This window comes from Actinia tenebrosa, unplaced genomic scaffold (assembly GCF_029948245.1).
Source record: "Actinia tenebrosa isolate PJP-AT-01 unplaced genomic scaffold, QUT_ActTen_1.0 PGA_scaffold4__44_contigs__length_22323623, whole genome shotgun sequence".
Lineage (NCBI taxonomy): Eukaryota > Metazoa > Cnidaria > Anthozoa > Actiniaria > Actiniidae > Actinia > Actinia tenebrosa.
In genome coordinates this window covers 8,371,725-8,376,446 of record NW_028292581.1, presented here as the reverse complement: position 1 = coordinate 8,376,446, position 4,722 = coordinate 8,371,725, and positions in this window count along the sequence as shown.

The window sequence follows — 4,722 nt, the reverse complement described above, 5'->3', positions numbered from 1 at the left end:
CACTGTTAGAGTCGGTGTTTCCTTTGAAGAGCTGAACAGTAAAAACCATCAATAAAAGACTAGAATGTGAAATTGGTATAAATAGACTACGACTTAGGAAACAGTTTTGCTTTGCTTTTTCTTTTTCTTTTTTCTTTTTTTGTAATAAATATATAAATTGCCAGCAGCATCCAAAGAATCCCTTGTTAGCAATAACATATAAGCGTAGATCGAAAACAAGGAGTAGGTCAGCTTTAGCTCCTTTGGCTGTTGTACCGAAAATGTTAATTATGTTAAGAGGAATGTTAACTATGTTAAAAATGTTAACTGATATGTTAATTATAATAAAAATTATAAATATTATTCAAGCTATATATGCTCTTGTAATTCTATTATATAAAAATGAAAAAAGCAACATTGTAAATAGATTGGAATTGAATTGAGGTCGAACATACAAAAAGTTTCTTTAGTTTTCTTCATGATCTTTCAAATTACTTTAAAATTTTCAAATTCATCTTTATTGTATACATGCAATGTTATTTGTTGCTGAATACAGCTTGTATTCAGAGGCTCCGTGTTTTTAGTCGTTCCTATCCGAAGAAAAGGCAGAGAAACAAAGCTGAAGAGCTCTGGTTGCGAGAATAAATCTTTATTGATTCAGTGCTAAGCATGATGATTAATTTACCCAAATTTTTTAAAGGATATAGTGGCATATAATTTTCTAAATTCAGCTAAAACTACCTTGTGTATACCGCTTTCGTTTTATATCTGATCCAGTTTGACGAGTCATTCGAGTAATTCATCTTGTAACTTTTCACCCACTCATTTCTTTCTTTGTGATGCACGCTATCTGGATCACCACCAATTCCTTGTGTTGCTACAGCAGTAACAACACGTGGAGTACCGAGGTCAATCTGTATGTAATCATCAGGATTATTATTATCTCTTGGTGCCCATCCATATTTACCATACAGCTTGGCGTTATGGGCTGCGTATCGATAGTCATAATACGATGGGGCATCATAACTGCTGTCAGGTATACTCAGATTGTATCTCCCTACAAGAGATCGTTCTACACAACCTAAAAGATATGAAGCATTAAATTGTACATTATTATATTTTACCTATTATATTATATTTTCTAACTTTATCATATTACTTACTAATACTTAATAATAAATATAGAGTGATTTTACTTAACCCGGCCACGCAACAATTACTTAATTTTTCTTTTCTTTTTTTCTTTTCTGTACTCCCCCCACCCCGGCGTTAAGATTCTCACGTTAAACACTGAAGAATGACTGCCGACAATCTAATATATTGTATTTTATTGATAATTAGTTTTAAATCCAATGAAAATTTGTGCACTTTAATAACTTTTAAGAATGAGAGTATGTGGACCGCGTGGCACTGCTCTCAGTCTGACCTCTAGCTCAGCTGGTAGAGCATCGGTAGTACAATTCCGAAGGTCGTGGGTTCGAATCCCAGCGAGGTCGGAAATTAATTTTTCCGAATTTAATTCCAAGGGCTTTCGCCCGGAATAACCTCGTTCCCAAGCACTACAACTTACCTATATTATCTTGTCATTAGTGCCACGCGGTCCACATACTCTCATCTTTGCATCATAATTACCGCGAGCTAACATCTATTTCACCCCGGCCTGCTCTCAGTCTGACCTCTAGCTCAGCTGGTAGAGCATCGGTAGTACAATTCCGAAGGTCGTGGGTTCGAATCCCAGCGAGGTCGGAAATTAATTTTTCCGAATTTAATTCCAAGGGCTTTCGCCCGGAATAACCTCGTTCCCAAGCACTACAACTTACCTATATTATCTTCTAACTTTTAAGAATACAATTATTATACAAGTACAATGTTATTTAAAAAAACAATCATTTTCCTTACCAGTATTCTGTCCTCTTACACTAAAAGTAAAACAACTAAAAGTTAGAGTACGAAAAATTGCCATGTTCATGGTCAATCTGATCTGTGCGTTAAAGACTGTCCAACTGTCACGAGTCATGCAGTATGTGAGCGCCAGAAACTAAGCTATATCGATACAGTTGCCCGTGCTACAATCTATAGTTATGAATTGTTTATTTTTATTCTGCTGTTTTTCTGGTATCTCTTTCCATCTGATGAATCGAAACAGCTAACACAACCATGCAAAAGTAATAATTCAAAGAAAAGATATATTTTACTATTTCACGAGAAAAAAAAAACCACCACAAAACTTGATGCATAAGAGCTGCACCACTCATTCAAGGCTTAGTTTACTTCGATTCTACTACTGCCTAGAGTATATATGTATATATAATAATTGGCTAAAATATACCGAAAGAGAACTCGAAAATGAAACAAACTTAAGTGCGAAACTTATATTTTCCCTAAATGAATCGCCCACGTGTTGGTAACTAGTGTAGTGTAGTGTGCGTTGCGTGACAACAATGCTCACTTACTTAGGGGAGTAAGCGGTGCGTGACAACATTAATAGTTGCTGTCATGCGTTGCCCACGGACAGAGTTTATCTATTGAGAACACTTGCAAGCAAATCATAATGTTAACCCGAAAGCCGTGGCTCTGACTGACAACTTTACCATCCTTAGGAAGTAGTGTCAAGGAAAACTCGACTGACTTATCTTCGATTAAAAAGAACAATCCTAAATATAACATCCAATCGGATTCCATCTGCGCTCGAGTGTTTACTTAAGTTACACCTTGCTCTATTTTTCTAATTGAACATTATTATTGTGCTAATTCACGACATGTTTATTTGTATTCATGCTCACTCTTTTTACTGTACTTTATAATGATGACAAGATGTAATGCCGGAAACGTCGTTCGTAACTTTTTGTAACTACTGCTTTTCGATAAATTCTATTTCTAAAGTTAGCCTCATAATAACCAATGATTTGAAATACACACTTCTACTATCTGATGGTTAAAAAATGTATAGTTTCGAAAAGGAAACATTCATTATTTGTGGTTGCTGAAGAGGCAATGAAAAGCGAAACTGTTGCATTTGATTGTCTCATATTTTCTTAGTTTTTGTGTTTCTATTTCCTATAATGGATGGTTGAAATCTCTCTTAGCTTTCAAAACGATACTGCCAAGTGAAAAGATATAATATATAATAATTGTCATTACATAATAATATAAATAAACAAACCGATCGTCTCAACCCCTGCTGAGTGTTTTTTGGCAACACTTGTGAATATTAATGATAGTTTCACCACAAACATGAAGTATCTCTTTAGACACCTTTGCGCATGCTCGCATATTGACCAAGTCACGGTATCATATTAATCATATGTGGGTTACATCCCTAACAGCGGATTTTTTGGCTTCAAAAAATGTGCGTTACGCAGTGCAAGGTAGCAAGTTCGATTCTTTAAGACACGTTTTCAACAGTTGGGCGGTATGTTGAGAGATTTTGTTCTCATTGTAATTCGCTTTGGCATTTGCATGTTAAAATATATTATTAATTATTTCTTGTGAGGTGATTATCAATTGCATCCGTTTTTTTAGATCGATCGTAAACTGAGTTGGGGGCCGACGGGACTCATAAGAGACGGGATTGTTAATCTCAGTATTTTTGTTTCTAGTCAATAATTCCATAATTGCCACTGTGATGCAATCCAAAACTGGTACCATAATAAAACCTCAGTGTTTGCATCATAAATAGAGCACCGCCTGATCTGATGTGTTATTGATGATAACTAACGCATGCATTAAGTGACCCCACCCCACCCTACCCCACCCCACACTCTAAACTAGTCACAGTCACCCTAAAACCCAGGATCACCTCTGAATTATGAACAACTTTTATTATTTTCACACATATATACTTTTATTATGAAAGATGGGTGATAGCTTTCGATTTGACTAAATAAAGACTTAAGACTTGTTACAGCGATACCTGCAAAGTAATACCTCCGCACATTTTGCTTTTATTTATGAAATGACATTAAGGACGCTCATGGGCATTGTTTCTACGCATTTTCATGGGCATCCTTTCTATGCATGAATTTAGTGCGGCGCGCGCTCATCGTGAGGACTTCATTCCAATGTTTTGATAAGCAAAATCTCAAAAAACGTCTTTCATCACTTATAGCTCTAAAACGAAGTTAGGTACCCTTTTTTATTTCGTTTTTTGAAAGTATTCGGTAATACCTAACTTTAGAGGAAAAATGAAAAAAATCTGACGATGGGATCAAATCGAAATTGCATATTTTGTGTATAATTGGAATATGATTTCACGTAACGGGAAGGCTTCAAGTCCACACTTATAGCACAATAACATTATATTTCTAATTTTTAACCCAAATTTCAAATACAAACTTGTTATTGGGTTATTTTCTAGTCTTCTGTAAAAAATTGGGACGATCAATTTATTTTTTCAGTAAATATGACTTATTTTTGACGGCTTTCCATGTTTACGTTGTTTGCGCGTTTTTACCGTAAAAAGGGTGAACTTTCACGTATTCTGACGACTAAACGAAGTTGGGGACCCCCATTTTGTATTTGCTTATTTTACTTCTAGTATAATGTTCTTTCATCATGCAAAATTAAAAAGAAAATTGACGATGTGATCTTTTGCCCATGAACGTCCTTAAGTCTAAACATAAGTGATTTTTTTAGTCAGTGAAATAAAGGTGTGATTAGTGACAAACAGTTAAATTAAAACAAAAGAATACAATATAGGATTGCTATTGCTATTTGTTAATCGGTGGTACCCCCCCCCCCCCC